The sequence below is a fragment of the Numida meleagris genome, chromosome 1 (assembly GCF_002078875.1).
Source record: "Numida meleagris isolate 19003 breed g44 Domestic line chromosome 1, NumMel1.0, whole genome shotgun sequence".
Classification (NCBI taxonomy): domain Eukaryota; kingdom Metazoa; phylum Chordata; class Aves; order Galliformes; family Numididae; genus Numida; species Numida meleagris.
In genome coordinates this window covers 124,001,825-124,021,072 of record NC_034409.1, presented here as the reverse complement: position 1 = coordinate 124,021,072, position 19,248 = coordinate 124,001,825, and the positions used below count along the sequence as shown (strand labels likewise).

At 35.1% G+C, this 19,248-nt stretch overlaps 1 long non-coding RNA gene across 2 annotated transcripts; it reads left to right on the top strand.

Annotated features, from left to right (window-relative positions):
• On the top strand, positions 6,566-19,039 carry LOC110405592. 2 transcript variants are annotated; one of them, XR_002443008.1, is made up of 6 exons: positions 6,566-7,260; positions 8,348-8,445; positions 9,889-9,992; positions 15,533-15,656; positions 16,441-16,546; positions 16,811-19,039. It is a non-coding gene; the product is annotated as an uncharacterized LOC110405592 (long non-coding RNA). The 2 variants fall into 2 exon arrangements; XR_002443006.1 differs by lacking the exon at positions 15,533-15,656.

Sequence of the window (19,248 nt, the reverse complement as noted above, 5' to 3'; positions counted from 1 at the left end):
ATTCTGTACTTTCTGATACAGTCATACAAGAACCTTACAAAAGGTATAATTTCAGTTCATAAAGGAAAAAATTAAATATATTTACCTTTGAAGTAATTAAAAAGAAAAAAAAAGAACAAAAGAAAAGGAAAAAGAAATAAAAAAAGAAAAAAAGAAAAGGAAAAATAAACACAAAAAATCCTCTAAAACTGCAAGCCTAACAAATACTTCTTCTGATGTGAAACAAAATGATAAGAAAAAATGTTTCAAATTGAACCTGCTAAAAATTGGATGATTTTAATTAAATGTTATAATACTATATTATACAGAAATGTCAAAATGAGTAGTAAAACACATACTACTTATGAATTGACATTTTAGCTGCTGACCCACTGAACTAGAACATCTAGAAAGAACTGAAATCTGTTGACATTGAAATTTTATGTGATGTTCAGAGTAGCATCACCTCACTTACCTTTAAGCGTCTCCACTGTTGGTGTAACATTTAAGCTAAGTACTTTCATTTTATTTGGCAGAGATCTACTCAATACCATACATGGCCTCCAGAGATCTATCCATTTCACTGTGATGCAGGATCAACATTTGGTCAAATAGTTGTATCCTAATGTCAGTTGATTTGCTACTCTACTATAAAGAAGATCTTGATAAGTTACCAACATGCTGATGTGCCCAGCGCCCTTAATGTAGGTATCATAATGTCCTCCAAGAAGGGAGAATTGTAATTCAGTGGAGACCAGTCTTCTTTTCCTTTTTGACAGCAGCCAAGCATCATTACATGCTATTAGTCATCATGAGAGTGACAATTCAGAAAAACGAAAATACAGATGTCACTTTGTTTTAGGAGGAGTATGCATCAGCCTATTAAAGTAGGTCAACACTAGCCTTCACACTTTAGTCTGATGAATACAAGAAAGAGAATAAATGAACTCTGGATCTTGATGGACAAAAAATAACTTCAACAGTGAGAATGTAAGAAGTTTCAATGTAGAGCAATAAAAAATTATTATTATCTAAATGTCTTTTAAAGTAGCTTTTCTTTGAAGAGCTTTGAATAGTGAACTTTCTTCTAAGTACCAGTAGTGTTAAATTTTGGATAATATTTCATTTCTCAGACAAAACACAATTGATGTCATCAACGAAAACCATATGAGGCTGAGAGTATAAAGGTATCTCTCAGGAATAGCAAACAATTGGCTTTTGTGTTTGCTGCTTTGTGTTTAAAATGAAAGATAGTGATAGTTTATAGCATTATATTTTTAAACAAATGAAAAAAAATCCAACTTAAAATAATATATTAGGCATGTACCAAATTAATGGCTATACTGTGGGAAGGATTTATACTAAAAATAATGTTGAATTTCTCTTTCTAAATATCTTTGTTTTGAGAAAGGCTATAGCTCTAATATAGACAAATTAGCAATGAAGAAAGGAGAATACAAAAAGAAGTATCCAAGAACATATTGCTAACATATTTAGGAAGGAACGTATTTAGTACAGAAACACAATCTCATACTGCATGTTTTACTTGGAATAAAATATATAAAATGATGTGTGTGTGTATACCTGCCTGCTTTGGGATAAATTAATACAAAAAAAACCACCTTTTTCTTTTAAAGTGTATGAAATACAAATAGCAAAAGCAAGGAATGAAATATGTAGATTCATGGAAGTAAATTAAGCACTGAATACACCATACCTAGGCAATAATTCCTACTTATTTATGCTGAGACAATAGCTTTCCCAAAGGAGAAATACCATCTGGTAGTAAAGTAGCAGGGTTCTTGATGTTAGTATACTTTTTTAGACATCTTTAAATGACAGAAAAAGAACAGAAGTGACAGATTATTCAGAATCAGTATGTACTGTGTGTACTGAAATTGAACACAAATAAAACAAAAGCACTCCTACTACAGAGAAAACAGAGAAAACTAAATTCAAGAAGTGATTGCAGGCTTTAAGATTTGCATTTGTATCTATGGTTTCATAGAAAATATCCTCTTGGCATTCACGACCCACTCTCTGGTTGGTAAGGTTTTGATCATTTTGAGACAGAAGCTGGGAGCTGGGTTCCACTGTTTGAAAGCATAATTTGCTTCCTGAAGAAAGAGGACTCCTTGTAGACATTACTACATAAGACACATCAACAGTTGTGGTTCTTCAATGCTCATCTCCTTGATGTGAGTAGAGAGTCAGAGAGGGACAGAGAAAAGTAGCTATCACTCTGCAAGATGTCTCCAATTATGATTATTAAAGATTGCTTATAAATAGTCACTTACAAACTGTATGGTTGCATCTATAGCATTTAATTAATCAATGTCAGGATTGTTGCATTCTAATCTATTCTGTTCTGTTATGCTCATCTTAGCCTAGCCTAGCCTAGCCAAAATAAGGATTTTTTTTAGTCCGAGATGGTTAGGAAAAGAGAAAAAAACACTGTATAGTATAAAGAGAAAAGTCTTTCAGAGCCACAGGCTCCAGCTACTCTAGTAACTGTCAGTGAGACCAACAGTCTGTGAATTAGCTCATATCTATGCTAATGAACACTTATAGCCTCCAAAACAGGGTCCAATAATTAAATAGATTTCTGTGAGTGGGCTATGTTCCACAGCAGCTACTGAACTATGTATGTAAATTGTTTAAGAGACATTCAGTAGTCATTCACTTCAAGAGACTAGAAAGAACCCATCTTCTCAGGTTTACAGAGAAAACTGTTCCAATGACTGTTCACACAGTCAACCTGCTGACAGCTTAGGGACCAGGGAAGCTGCTCTGTTTGCTTTGTTATAGTCTCTCTATCTGTTGTTGCTACCTTTTTGACCTGATTCCTATTCTCTGGCTTGCACATTATTTCCAATTCAAAGCAGTCTAAGAAAACTAGATATCTGAGAAAAGCGAACACTATGGTACTTTAACTGCCATAGGAAAAAAAAATAGAAAAAGGAATACTTCTTTTCTGTGTTCCACAGTTTTTGTCAGGAGAGAGGTCATGGAAATCAGCTCAGCCATGAGCATGCCATACAGTACAATTGTAGCTGTTAGCTAAAATTTTATATGCTGTAAAGATCTGGTATTTTCTTGGAATATCTATTCAACAGAGTTCTCTAAATTCCACCTCAATGAACCTTTGTGACCCTTATATCTTGTTGAATGCAGTTATATCACTGTGGCACTAAAGATTATCCTGTACCATAATGATAGAATGCTCACAGTTAGCAGCAAAGCTCAAGGCAAAATATCTAGACTTGAATTCAGTCCTTTACTGAGTCCTAGATCTTAGGGACCTAACCTGCAGCCTGATTATCAAGATCAATTTTTTCTTCTTGATTTAATTTGTTTTTTTTTTGTGTGTTAAACTGTTAGATATGCCATTCTGTGTTATGGACTTATGTGAGTAAGAGACAGTAACAGAGCAAAGCAACAAAAAAGTCTTGAAAAAAGCTCCACCCGACTGTACTAGTGAGCCTAAAGTATTCTGGGTATGCTGCTGAAATTGATTGTCATCTTTGCTCTGCCTTCAACAAAAATGAAGTCTTAAAATGAAAATGGTTCTTCAGGTAGCATAATTTACGTGCAGTGTTACAAAAAGTTTTTTCTTATCCACATAAATTCATCTCTGCAATAGAGAGTAATACAGAAATGGAAATCAAAAGGCAAGGAGGGGAAATGTCTATCTATCGAACTAAACCAGACCAGCTAAAGTAGAGCATGTAAGTAATATACTATTCTGTCTGCTTGCTACTTGGAAAGGACTAATTGATTTGAGCTACTGAGATATCATCTATTATCTAGTTTCATATTACATACATACGTATAAACTTATTATCCTTTCTCGGGAAGACAGGTACAACCAGCTTTCTTGGGTTTATGAAATATACATGTATTTTCTCAGTGTCAAAATTCTGACTGTACCAACTGCTGTCTGAAATTTACATTTATCCCAAACATCCAGAGTTTCAGAAAAAGTGTTTTGCTCACTCGTAAGGAGAAGGTGAACCCAGAAAGACTTCAGCTAAAGTCAAATCACAGAACACACTCTCTGGGAAGATGGCACTTTATGCGTTTGTTTTGTTTTTGTAGTTATTCTTTGGCTGTGAGAGCTAATATTTTTTTAAACCCTCTGCTGTATGGATTCCAGTGCCAACTGAAATGAAATGAAGAAATACATCTGCATGCTTGTTCAGAGGAAAATAAAAGTTTCTTCTTTTGACATTTGGCCTTGCAACAGTAAGATTTTTCTTGCCTGCCTATGCCTATTCATTTGTTTGGGTTTTTTTCTATTTGCTTGTGTTTTACTTTTTCTTATTTCATTATAAGTATGGTTGCAAAAATGTAACTGTAGGTAAATCCTCTTAGCAAAGAGACAGAAAATTAATAGAATGAATCTTGTTTGCCATGATTTTCCACCTGATCTTTTCCTTATTTAATTATTATTACCCAGTTCAGTGAATTCTTTTAATTAAAATCTAGAACACTTGAACTTCAGCTCCTATTCTCTGTGGAAGTCTTTCTTTGGCTGCTGTTGATATGACTTTTCATAGAGCATCTGAAATCTGAATTTAAACCTCTGTTGATTTGTAATGAATATGTGGAAAATATATTACTTTTCAAGAATTTAAGAACTTCCTGAGAGATGGAAATTCTAAATCTTAGACACAATTTTCAAGTCACAACATTCTTGTAGCCTTATATCAATTCTTATTTGACTTTCACTTCTATCCAAACTTTTCAGAATTAGAAGCTCTTTTAGTCATAATGCTAATCTTATGCTATCTCTCGAGAATATCTCACCTCAATATTTTACACATATAAACACAGAGGTAAGAGTCCTGACATCTTTAAGTTCTAAGTACTTCAGGTCCATTTGTTGATCTGCTCACCTTTCTTTGCTAGTCATGAGCAGCATACTCTGAATTTTGGGGTTTGTCTTTGGAAGTCTTTTTAGGGAGAGTATAAGAAACATGGAAGTTTTGTTCTCATGTTAGACCACAACTACAAAACCCACACAACAATACCTATATTATTATTTGCTACATTCTAGATGAGAACACAAACTGATTTTATTCATTTATTTAATATACAGTTTGAAAAATGCAAACATTTGCATTTAAGAAAAAAGTCAGTCTTTGTGGAAAAAAATAAATAAGCTTGAATAGTAATAGTTTCTTTTAAATTGAGCAAAAGAAGCAACCTATTTGAATTTCCCTGTGTCTATATTGCAACTGTTGCTTTGTAAAATCAAGATCTAACCTGAGTCCGAATATGCACTGGTAAAATAATTAATGTAATTATCTGACATAATTAGGGGATGGAGCTATTCCTTGATTCTCATATCAAAGTATTTTCTACCTCAATACGAAACTGCAGATTAGCTAGAGCTTATTAATTTTTGTGTTTTATTTTTAAAGTATGAAAGAAGACAAAGCTGTTTTATGAATTATTGAATATAAGTTTGAATTGGGAAATAACTTTGGTACAGAAGATAAGAGTAATGTGATAAGGAGACAACAAAGTAATATGTTAAAGAATACTTAACTTGTATATTACTGTTTGTAACATATTACTGTTTGTAACATAAATATGTAAGTACATTTATAGATGAATGCCATGTTTCTTGCCAAATTGAACTGTAAACTGGAGACCTTCCTAAAATCCAGAAGAAATTTGAGTTAGAAAACCTTTTCAGTGTCTACAATAACTTTGTGTCCTACAGAAGAAAAACTTTTTTGCATCCTATTAAGAAAGTCAAAGGAAAAAAAAAAAACCTAAATCTACAGTTGAGATCTTTTGAAATAAAAGGTCAAAAATGTATAGCACCAAAACATAAATGCACATAAATCAATGGTTTTATTTTACATTAGTAAAACTCCCTGAAACTAGTATCTCACTTGTCTATAGTACAGAAAGAGGAGAAACTCAGTCCGAAGTGGGCTTCCTCCTGAGTTATGTCCATGTGATTCAGCGGGCTCCAAAAACAGCTTGAGAATAGCTTCAATGCAACGCACTTAAATGTCCCTGTTTCATACTCCACTGCATATAGCAAGCATGTTGAGGGTTCATTTCCGAAGTTGTTTTGGATGGCCTTGTTCAAGAAACTAAAAACCTCATTAAAAAAAATTTAGTTAGATGGTGGAATTAAGGAATAGGATTCAAAAGCATACCAAAGACAACATTTTCTTATTGTTAACCTCTCAAATATAAATTTGTCCTGTTGAAACCCAGCCCTTTATTAGGACCTGCATGCAACTTACTTGGAACTACATTTGCTTACAGTTCTCATTTAAGAGGCATTTTATTTCTTTTGTTGCAGTCATTATAGAAGTCGGACATTGAAAATTTCAATAAACCATGATAGAGTTAGAAAATACATTACAGAAAATCTCTTGAGTGACAGAATACATTGCTTCAACTGGTCAAAGTATTATTTAGCTACATAAAACTTGACTGTATGAGAAAATATATTGTGAAAACAACAAAGCTCTTCAGCTTAGAACAGAGCTAGCTTGACTACTAAAATTTTATGTGATTATAAACATGTTCAGATTTATGTCAAGTAGGCTTTTTTTGTTGAGAAATAATTTTTTATTAGAAAGACTCAATAACCATGCATGCAGATTTTCTTTTGAACTGAAAATCTGGACTGCATTTCAAATGGGAGCTAAAAGAAGAACTGACGTTTAGAGCTACTTATGTAACCAGCTGCCAATTTTACAGGTAAATTGCATCTAACTTTAATCTTAGTTTTAAGATCAGAAGGCTACATGACCATCTACTTAAAGCATGTTTTAGAATAACTTATCATAAAGATTTCTTTTTTCACACTTCCTCCTTATTTCTATCTAAAAACTACCTCTTTGTGCATATCCTGAATGTCTGCCTTTAATCATCCAAAGCTCTAGATTTGAACAAAGCAAAAACATATGCAAGTTTCTCCTTTGCCTAGAACTTAGCTCTCCTTTCTCTGAAAAGCACAAAAAAATCAGAAGCTGGAGCCTACTTTGACTGAAAGAATACTGTTCTTTCATTGAAGTAATCTGGGAACTGCTAGGTCACTGGTTGAACTGGTGATTGAGCACCTGGTGAAGGGATGTGGCTGGCCCAGGGTGCATAGGCAAATTGTTTGCAATCTGTGCTCCCCACATGACCAGAAGGGGTAGATCCAGAGTGGAGCCACCCTGGACTCATATAAAGGCCAGACCCTGAAGGGAGAGTGTTCCTTGGGCCTAGCCTGAGGAGAAATTTGAGAGCCCCTTCACCAGTTGGGTGAGTTCACCTCTTCTTTCGGTGTTTGGCTATTAGTCTACCTGTGAATACTTTGCCTGGTATTGCTAAGAACCTGTCAGAAGAAATTTTGCTTCTTTGTGACCAGAATACCTGGTGTAGTTGGCAGGATACTAGGAAAAATATGCACAACTCAAAGATGGAAACAACATTCTTAAGGAGTATTCCACAATGGTTTGGAGAGTGGAGATCTAACCACCTTGAAAAGGAATTACCTCGACACATCCTGGGCTTTCTAGTATCTATGTGGCTTTCTGTGGTGGAGGTAGTAGAAAAATAGAGACTGTTTAGGAGTTATGGGGATGTCCCCAGGTTGCTATCTTGCATGGCTGAATTTCTTCAAAACTTGGGAAATCATTTTGCCTTCTAAGGAAAAACAGCTTACTGCATCAACTGTGTTGTGGCTGTTATTAGTAGCATTGAATTCTACCAAATCTGCTGAAGAAGAGTTAAGGGAGGAAGATGAGAAGCTATTTGCCTGAGTAAAGCAATTAGTGCATAAGTTTACCCTGTAGGTGGAGCAATGTGCCCAAACAGATAGCAGTCTACTAATGAAGAAAATAAGAACCATAGCTCTAAAAGATGTTTGGAACTCAGAGCAGTGGGATCCTTGGAATATAAATAGACAAAAAAATAAGAATAAAATATAAAATACTTCAGATGAAATGAAAACAATTGACATAACCCCTGGGAAAACTACAAAGAAGACCCAACTAGAGGCTCTAGTAAAATAATTTCATTTCTTTGTGAGCAGAATGCCGTCCCACTGTGCAGGAGAGAAGAAAACATTGAATGTGTCAGTGATCAAGAGCATTTGCAAGACTGACTAGACCATCAGTTACAGCACTTATCCTTCAAGGGATGTTCAGTGGTTCCAGCTCTTGTTCTCATATTTCTATTGTTCCTCTGCATAGTCTTTGAGGACTATGGATAATAGGACAGGACTTGCTTAATCCAGGAGAAATTACAGTAACTTTATGAACTCTAGCAAGTTAACATTAGCAAATCATGAGCATAGAAAATGTTTATGAGATTAAATCATTCAGTTAATGATCTTTCTTGCCATCAGACCCAGAATGAAAATGGCTTAATAGATGTTGGTAACTCTTGCTGACCAGCTTCATGGAAGGTATTTGGTGATGACAGCCCTCATGTGAAAATAGACATGTACGTAATGTTTAGGACCAAAAATTCTAATTTCATGTAATTTATAATGTAATTCCAATAATTCTAATGGGGAACTACATCAGAAAGGATAATTCTCATAACTGTAAACCTGCTATATGAATCTTTCATAAGTGAACTTGAGAAACGTAAAAACTATTATTAAGAAGATTCTGGGAATAAACAGTGGCAACTGCTATGGTTAAATGTTTGTAGTTCTTTTTTTCTGGCAGGAGGCATCTAATGATGTAATTTTTTTTCCTAAGTTTTGCTGAGACACTTAACAATATGGTTGCTAATCTGTGTTTCAACATCACAATAATTGTCGTACTCTTAAGCTCAGTATCCTTTATGGTGTTCTAGTTTTTATTTAAAATGTCATAATAAGTCTCTTTCATATAAAGATTTTGATTAACTTCAGAACTTGGGTAAGGAGAGAAGGAAATCTAGGTCTTCAAGATTTATGAACCTAATTCATTATTTGGATTAGTAATTAATGCCAACTAGTTAAATCAGTTAAATATCTTGACTATCTTAAGCACATTTGTAAATAGTCATATTAAGTACATACATAATAGATGAGAGTATGTACATACAGAGAGAGACAGAGACAGGTATGCAGAGAAAGAACTGCTTTTAACTGCTGATTTCTTGTGTCATCACTTCTGTCTGTTGAAGAATAGATCAGGCCTGTAAAGCATAGAAACAGATCATTGTCTAGTTTGCCAAATTGCTTTATGAAAATGTAAGGAAAATTAGCGGCCTTTTCACCAGACTCAGTCTAATCATTTCAGGGAAAAGTGTGTCACTTCTGATGAAAGAGCTTGAGTACTTGAGCTCGAGATATGACTGGCACTCAAATATTTGCAGAAAGTTGCTGCAGGTTTGAGATGCAAACATAGATGTGACATCTTGTAAATGTTTGGGAGAATACTTTCTCAGCTTCATTGCTCAAATGTTTTTCTTAAGCACTTTTTTTATTTTTAGTTTATTTGTATGTATGCTTGCATTTTGTGTTTTATGCTTTTGTATGTAATGATCAAGGTCTGACATAGCAGAATCTCGAAGCTGGAATACAAAATTCATGTATTTGGATCACAGGGAAATGCTTTGCTTTTTTTCAGAAAATATTCATTATATGTAAATCAATAGAATACACTGTCTCCTCCCACCAAAAATGTAGGAGTCTGAGTAGCATTTTGTTTTCTCATTAGAGAATATTGCTACTCTTCAAAATGAGTTGCATACTGAAATCAGCTCCTAATAGAAAATTCAAGTTAGGTAATGTCTATATGAGATTGTTTGTGTACTGTGTAAAAGTAATAATACTATTATCAATAGTATATTTAAAGCAGTATCTCTGTATTTTCTACCCTCCATATTCAACTATGCTTCTATCTCATATTCTATGGTACCTTCTTCAAAATTTTCTCCTGGACTTTATAGCAACTGTCACCATTGTAGTGGAGAATGAAAACCTTTATTAATGCATCACTCTACATTCTCTGTCAAGGAAGGAATTCCATTTTGGCACTGGAAGAAAAGAACAGGTAAGATAAGTGTAATAGGGTTCTGCAAGAACAAGTTGCCAACTTGACATTTCTAGTACCTGTTATTTTCAGAATGCTTAGCACTGAAAGGCACTTTTATGTCCAAAACTTAGCTTCTTTTCATTCTCATTTGTTACTGTGACTGAGCAGCATGCCCATCAATTAGATATCAGGTCATCAAGTTGAACATTTATAAAATAAGAAACATAATAGTGACCATCTGTGAAGAGAGAGAGATTAAATGACTTGACAGGAATTTTCCAGAGAACCATTCATTTGCTTTGACTAATGAGACCTTTTTCTCTTTGCTTGCAATCACATTAGTCACTCTTTCTAAATTTAGTAACAAGCAAGAATTCTACAGTCACCAGCTTTCTTCACCACATAATGCTGATTTTCATAACAGAGGAGATCCGTTCTGTGCAGTCAGTGAAGGAAAAGGAGAAAAAGTATGTAATCATATGAAGGGAGGATAGGCAACTTCATTTCTGTTATGTCTTAATGGATTATGATGTCTTTATTTTTAACATGGTGATGGCTTCAAATCTCTATTCTTCTACAGAGTATGCACTGGGAGATGACAACTCTTATTTTTCCTAAAATTCAAACTCTGAAAACAAATGTGATTAAATTGATGCTTATATTTTTAGGCACAGAGCTTAGGAGACATGAGTCACCCTTCACAATATTCAGTAGTCTCCCTATCTTGCTTTTGTTTAGGCACAGTGGAGAAGTTGGCTTCTTTCATAAGTGTCGTAATTACCTTATGGTGGGGGGGGGGTAAGGAGAAAAATATTTTGATCTAGTATTCTGACAGTACCATTTTTGTACATCCATCATGATACTTTTTACTGCCCTTATTTATGCTGTTATTTTTGCTGTTTCTTGAAGAAAAATGTTTCTGCTTGAGTGTAGTGCTAATTGCTAACTATTTGCCCATAGGTTTTCTCTTACACACAGTGCAAGATAATTCAGAGGCTGATCTAGATACTGACTTCTCTGCTACAGAACTGGTGAAACTTGATATATGTAAAAGGGAGATATCTAAATAATACAGTATGCTCAAACACATGCCTGTCTCCCACAGAAGCCCCACTAATCTTATTTGCCAAAAGCCTTCACACTCTTGTCCAAACAATGAGCATTGTCTCAGAGCTTGAGCTTACCAGGCAAAAATACAATGCAGAGAAGGAAAGGAAGAACAGTCATGAAATGTGAGGACAGTAGAGTGAGAGTAGCAAGTCGGATAATGAAGTCTTGGGCAACAATGGCATATATCCCATTAAAAAACATATTGCCTTACAAGGGGATAAATAATTATGTTCCCTGAGCCTGTATAATCCCAGTGAGAAACAGATCTTACTCTAGGTCTCATTACTTTGTCTCAGCCCAGACTGGACTAAGACAAAGGTATCTGACACCGATAATGGATGAAGACAGACAACCATAAGATAATTTAGCAAACTTTGCAGCTGCTAATAGTCACTCCTTTCTTGCTTTCTTGTAACAGGGCACAGTTCAGACTGGAGCATGCTCCTGCACATTTTGCTTTTTTTCTTCTGAGTGTCTCTACTTTTAGTTGCTAGTCAGAGGAAAAGCCACTTATGAAGTCAGTCATAAGAGTGAAGAATCTCAGGCTTCATCTTCCTAAATGAAGACTCAGCTTTCAGCTCTGATATTCAAAGTGTGTCACAGCAGCCTGCAGGTCAGATGGGCAGCAACTGAAGAGATCAGGCTCTAGGTACTCCTGAAACAGGCCCTTCTGCATGGAGGCTGTGTAACTTGCTAGTGAGCTTCAGGCTGGAATGACCAGTGAAGACCACATTAGCATACAGAGGTGAGAGACAAAGACTGAGTGAGGGGTTCAGGACCCAAGCATGAAGATCAGGTGGATGTAGAGCCTGAGCTCATAGGCATACATTCTGTGAATATTTGGGAATTGTGAGGTGGAAGGTATGTGTATGACTCAATGGTGAGAGTGCAGCTGTGGGATGGGGCTATCTGTCTGCGTTTTTGTGACTGCGGTATTTCAGGGCTACATCAAAGGCACTTGTACTGGTCTTTGTGACTGGCCATATTGTTGTCCTCTGTGTGTAGTGTGACTTATGTGTATGTATCTCTTGGAGCAAATGTATAGTATCACTGTCACTGGCCTTGCAAGGGGGAGTAACAGTAGAACCCACTGGGCTGGGTGAGATCTCTGGATCCAGCTCTGGTGGACCAGGAAGGGCTAATTCTCTGGGACAGAAACTGCTGAACTCAGCTACTTCTTAACAAAGGCAGCCAAATGGGGTGCCTGGAAATGGGATGCTGGTTTAAAGGCTAGTAATTCCCACAGTGATGCCCACAAGATAGGAAGGAATTTTGTTTGATCTTTGTTATTTCTGGAAAATGTTTGTTGTACTTAAAGCCATCAGAGTCACTTTTTTTTTTTTTTGAGGACTGTTTCTATCATCACATCAATTCTGATACTTACTGAAGAAGGTTCAGTTTTCAGATGCAATGGGTCTGCCAACACTTCTTTGCTTGTTGGTTATGGACAGCCTGGAAAAGAATCTTGGGTTGGATGAATTGTTACTATAGCTGAGCATTTTTTCTTCAAAATTCCTAGTAACTTTTTCAGTTTCACTAAGGCTTACAACTTCAATTTATGTATAAACCAATATAATTTGATCTTATTAAAAGTAACATTGTATAATCCAAATTTATCCTTTTGTTTCAACTTACCAGATGATGGAAAGACACTGAGTCTAAAAGCCTGCCAATTTTCTAAGCATGTCATCTGGTCCAATGAAGTATGTCACCTCACTCTATGAAACTTGCCAGAACTTCACAACATCCATCTGTTACAATGTTGCTGCTGCTTCATGTTTTGCAGTGAGTTTTCCCAAACCTTGACCCACGGCCTTGTAAGAATCCTAATATTTTTCTCAGAGATGAAGTCTTCATCAAAACATCTTCCAAATTTGGATTTTTAAAAAGATACTTCGTTTACAATCTGTGGAAGGTATTTTGAATTTTTAATCTGTGCTCAGCAGATGTGCTGTTACAAAACTCACTGCCTCTGGGTTACAACACACTAGATAGAGTGTAATATTTAGAAATAAGACACCCATGTTTTAGTTTTGCTTTCAGTAAATCTTAGAGTCTTCATATTGAAGTTTTTGCAGTAGGCTTTGAGTCATCTGTTTTCACAGAATCACACAACTGCAGGGATGGAAGAGGCCTCTAAAGTTTGAGTCCAAACCCCTGCCAAAGCAGGTTCCCTATAGCAAGTTGCACAGGGAAGTCCAGGCAAGTCTTAAATATCTCTGGTGAAGGAGGCTCCACCACCTCTCTGGGCAGCCTGTTCCAGTGCTCTATTACCCTCAAAGTAAAAAGGAAAAAAAAAATTTTCCTTATGTTCAGATGGAACTTACTGTGCTCCAGTTTGTGCCCATTGCCCTTTGTTCTATTGTTGCTCAGCAGTGAAAAGAGTCCACCTCCATCAACCTGACTCCTGCACTTCAGATACTTATAAACAGTTATGGGATACACAAGTTATGAGATTTTCCTCTTAACAAACATGACAATAACTTCCCTTCTGAAGTAGGGAAATAATTCTCATGCTTAGACCTGGTAATTATTGCTTGTGGGCTTTTTAGCACTATTGTTCACTGCTTTTGGAGTTTATAGGTCATGTGGTTGATTCTACATCCTTAGGAGCCTTTTAAAAAAAAAAAAAGCTCTTGTGTGAAACCTTTGCACAATTCCTGCAAACTACCCTTAGAAGACCATCACTTACCTTTATTTATGTTTAGGCAGGATTTTACGGATGAATAGGAGCTAGTCCTACTAAAATTCTGAGCTACTGAAAATGGTGTGGATATACTACTGCATAGTTGAGCCTTAGTAAACAGACTCTCTTTTCAGAAGGGTTTAACTCTGAGCACTGTGGTAACTATATGGTATAAATGTCCATCTGCCTGGACTAAGCAAGCATTTTGGGTACATAAAAGACACCTCAGTTATTACAGATTTCTATAGAAAAAAGAAGTTCATATTTGTCCATTTATGCACTTATTTCTGTTGCTACTACTTCATCTGTTGTGAGAATTACAAGTTTAGTTTCTCTGAAGGTTTTGGAAACTAACATGAGACATTTATTAAACGCTTAATAGACTTTTATATGATTTTAATATTCTCCTTCTGAAGAACTTATGCTTAGACCCTCAAAAGTGAGGGAAAGGAAGAGAGAACAAATATGGAACAATGCTGCAGGAGAAAGTGATGATAATAATTAAGTTTATGATGATGTCTCATCAGCAGACTCCACCTTCACACACTGGAATGAGCAGGCATATGACCAAGACAAGGAAAAGTAATGTGCTACAAACTTGTATAATGAATTTGGCAGTGGGAAGGTGCGGGAAGGACAGATGCTGAAATTCCTTGACTCTTTTCACTTGATACTGTTGCACATACAAACCTTGTACTGGAGCTCATTAGTGTGGGGCAATACACTTATCTAATATATCTTTACTGTTTATCTCTAAACATTGCTGTATTGCACACACCGCTGTTTTTTTCTCTGAACTCAATAAGTTCACTTTTTTTATATAATGGATGCATGTATGATTCTTACTCCTAGTTTAAATGATACCCTAGTTTATATATCCTCTGCATAATTTGTGATCATGAAAAAAATACTCATGTAAGTAAATAATTATAAAATAAAGTACTTCAATCCAGATATTTCCTAGAAACACAAATAATTATTAATCACAGCATCCTACTTTTGAGTTTTTTCTTGCTTCCAAGAAAGTAATAGAATCCAGCTTTTGTGTACAAAGTCACATGGAAAAATTAGACTCAGTATCTTGTTAAAGTGTGTGTAATGCATATATTCTGTCACTTTAGACTCTAAAAAGAAACATTTTGCCTGTCCCTACAATCTGTAATTTTAAACTAGAATAATTTTCATTCTCATTAATGAATAACTGCTTTCATTATTTTTAATAGGAAAAAATAATAAAATAATCTTGGCAATTTCCTAATACTAGTTGTATCTTCTTTCTTTTGATTTGTAGCAAATACAGTTATAATTTCCTCATCTACACCCTTGAACAATACATTTTTGGTGCTTTATAGCTATTTCCCTTCTTTTGTCTCTTCCTACACTTTGTTTTATTCTCTCTCTGGGCACTCTTGCTAAGACTTCTTCATCTTTGTTACTAGGTAATCCATCACAGCTGCCAGATATCCCACATTATTTGGCAGCCACCTACCATACCCTCCTATTATTTGCCAACATATTTCAAGGCCTTCTATATACATTTAAAAAAAAAAAAAGTCCTTCAGAGAAATTCATATTGTGTGACCATTTCATTCTGTGAATAAAGGTAGATTAATAGAGGAATATGAATCGCTGCTTTAAGGGCAAAGCACTGTGAAGCTCTGCTAAGATTTAGCCTTTACTTTGTCACTCAGATAATCTAAAGAAATTATTGCCAACGTCTTTATTTCCATAATTCATATATTTTTAAAAATTTCCCTTCTAGGACCTCATCAAGTCCTATAATCACTTTCAGAGGAAGACTGAAATTATTTAGGGTTCTGGTGATTAAACTGAGTTGAAAATTCCTGTATTTCCTCTTCATGTTTTACTTTTGTCTACAGGTGAAGGTATAACTGCTTTGCTAATGTTTAGTTTTCTACCAGATGTTTAATTGCATCCTTTTATTTGTTATTTTACTAATGGTTTTTTGGTAAAGGTTAGAAGGAAAGTGAAAACTGACAAGAGTTCTGAAAACACTGTTGTAATTTTTAAATCAAAATTAACCTGTTTTGTTGAAAATGTTATTTATCATTGTTTTGTCATGAATTTAAGGATCCCTGGGAATACATTTTCTTAAACTTACTTTAGCAGCAGGATTCTTTCAGCGTAGTTTAATATTGGCTTGTTTATCGCAAAATAAAAATTGGTGCTTGTCTGTTTTCTCAGAAACAGTAGCATTTACCTTCAACATGAAGAAAGCTGAAAACAGAAACAAACATTCTAAGAAAGAGTTCATGTTCCTGATGTTAAGATTAGCAAGACTATTACCATAAATAGATGATGGATAATCTAAGTTGTCTATCCATCCAGAATTACATGAAAATTCTCCGACTTGTTAAAATGGGAATTTGGGTCAGTAGTTCTCAGCTTTAACTTGCTGTGCGGTTTAAGCAGAGACTTTCCCCTTTTATCAGTATAAATCATATAATATGAAAAGTTTCCTGGTTACATAAGAATTCATAGACTACATTGCATAAACATATGTGAAACATTATTGTTGATAATATTACAATTTGTTGTACTCGTTGAGACTGCTTGAAAGACCTCATCTCTATATAACAACAATATTGTTTACTAAGTTAATACTTGAAGTATCTTTTTTTCCTCTCAACAATTTCTTCATCTTTGTAGGTTCCACCTGCTACAGAGTGTTGTGAGAACAAGAAGGTGCACTGTTTACCACTTCCAAAAGTAATTTTGGTATGCAGTGTCTGAATGCTTGTGCCAAGTTATACTGGTAAGACATAAAAGGTAGCTTAGTATCATTCTTCTGGGGCTGAAAACAAGCTGGCCATCTCTTTACAAGGAAGCTGCCTGTGCTCTGTATTATAACTATTGTACTATATTCCAATGAGGTTTCATTAGTATTAATCTTTCAAAGGGTAAGATTAATTTTATGAACAGTAATAGAAAACAGTTGCGAGGTACCCCAGTGAATCCATAAAAATTAAACTTGCATGAAGTATTCCTCTAGATACCATATATTCTTTTCATATGCTAGCAGATCCAGTGAAAACAAATCAATGATTGATGAAACTGGTAAACTGGTATGCAGAACAAGCAGAACTTTCCCCACTTTTTTCTGCTGAGACTGAAAGAAGATTAATTCAGGCACCACAGCACCTCTCTACTGAATGCACACAGAGCACTATTGCCTGAGATGGAAAAGTTCTGACAAGACAGTACAAAGAAGATGTTCCTAAGATCTTTATTTTACTCACACTGTCATTAAATAAGTGGCTCTATATGTGCATGTATGTATGCATAAGTAACAATAATGAAATGTGTGCGTGTACATATATATGTGCATTTGTAATAATATATATGTATTCGTAACTATACATGAAGGTGAATCTTCTTCATTTGTGACCTTGGGTTTCAAAACCAGAAGTTTTTATTGGATGTTATTGTAGGAGTCATAAATGATTTTGGATTTAGTTTGATTCAGTATCCATACAGACAACATAACTTAAACTCTGGTAGTTCATTAACTTTCCTTTAAGAATCGTATGAAAGGATTTTCCTCCTCTCTTACATGTTTGGCATGACAAAATAATGCATAGATTTGTCATTTAAGGTTTTACTGCAGCAGTATAAAAGTCCTTGTTAACAAATACATGAAGCTGCTCGATTGTCTCATTTGATAATTCTTCAACAACTTAAACTAGGAGCTTAAGACCATAACTGGTGGTGGTTCTTTGGCACTGATAAATGAACATTGCTACTGTCCTTGGCAATTTTCTGAGACCTTTCATTGTGCTGTTTTCATGGAGATCTGAGTTGCTCATGTATTCTTTTGCCATGTGTTTTCAAAGTAAATTTTTTTGCTGTGGGGAAAAAAAAGACAAATTTGAACATGTGAACCTTTTTTATTTTTTAAATGTAATAACTAACGAGAGGAAATAAAGGTATGTCAGATGGGAGAATTTTATGATTCGCTCTGGCAATAAGGACTTCTGAAGGATGAAAGCAAGTTGTTTTTCACTGTCATTCTGTCTTTTCCTTTTGTGCTGAGAAAACAACTTTGTTGGCTAATGAATGCAAACTGTTATGGCATTTTCTTTTATTTTTATTTTCTTATGTGAAAAATTGGGCCACTAAAAGCCAAACTGAGATCAGTGTATTTCCACATGAGGCCTTCTGAAGATAATCATTCTTATTGGAGAGTTTGATCTTAATAGTGGAAAGCTGATGTCAACTTCTAGTATTCAAACCATTCTCCCCAAAGCTGTTGTTCATCTCTGATCTTAAATGCAAAAACAGAAGTATAGTTCTAAATATTGCTGGGAAATATTGTAGCACTATGAATACTGGTGCTGTGTGTCTGACCACAGATAATATATTTACATTGATAATGTGTCATTATTTCTTCAGGGAAACATTTGTTTAATGAATGTTTTCTGAACTCGTAAGATCTTTTCTTGTCCTTCACTGAAAAATTAGATAAAAATTAATTATGATTAAACAGAATCCATCTTCCAGACAATCAGCAGCCAGCTGCTTAGCCGTTCTGCAGATGTGAGGCAAAAGGTAGGTTTTTCTCCCAGAGCAGACCAACAGAGCCCACAGAGATTATTTGAGAAGGCATCTGCCTTTCTTTGTAGTGGTAGATTTCCAAGAATTGTCTGAGGATCTTGCTGTCTCTTGGTCTTGCCCACTCTCTTTCCAAAGCACTATTTCTCCTTTCTTTTTGTTGTTCTGTGGTAAGGTTTTTGCATATTGCCAGAGTGTCACTGCTCCTTGGCACAGTATTTGGAGGAGTAACCCTGTGAACCTGTGGCAAAGGAGGACAGAGGACTAGACTCAAAGTTTTAGGATGGCATTCTTCAGGCATATGTTCCTAAGGAATTGACATTCATCGATGCTTGCTGAACATTAATGGGGAGTAAGCTGTGTATGTGAGCAGGGTGAGGTGGTGTGTGATGTGTTTCAGCAGTGGCAATAGCAATGTTAAAGACAAGCCACATTCTGGATAACCGTACAGATTTTTACAAGAGCAGCATGTAAGCTCTTCTTCATCACTGGCAAAAATGCATAGCAAATGGAGGTGACTATGGTGGAAGCTAGTTCTTTTGTAGCTGAGACTGTGCTCTATCAAGTAGTGTTATTGTGCACTTTATCTGTTGTATTTTCCATACAAGTAAATAAGACTTTAATTACTCACAGAGCAACTACATACATTGTAATGATTTCTCTGTAAAGAAATCATTTTAAAGATGAATTTCTGAGATGTCTGATATTTAATACATTTGTATTAATTCTTAAATAGTTCTACTTTTAAAATAAAGATAAACTTGACATCTACTTGTATCTGTTGATCTTTATGTATTTATTGTTGTCTAATACAGTGTTGTAATCTGACCGATGTTCCAATGGTTGAAAGTTAATGATATTAAAATAGTTTTTACTACATTCTCTGAAATGAGTTTGTAAAATGCT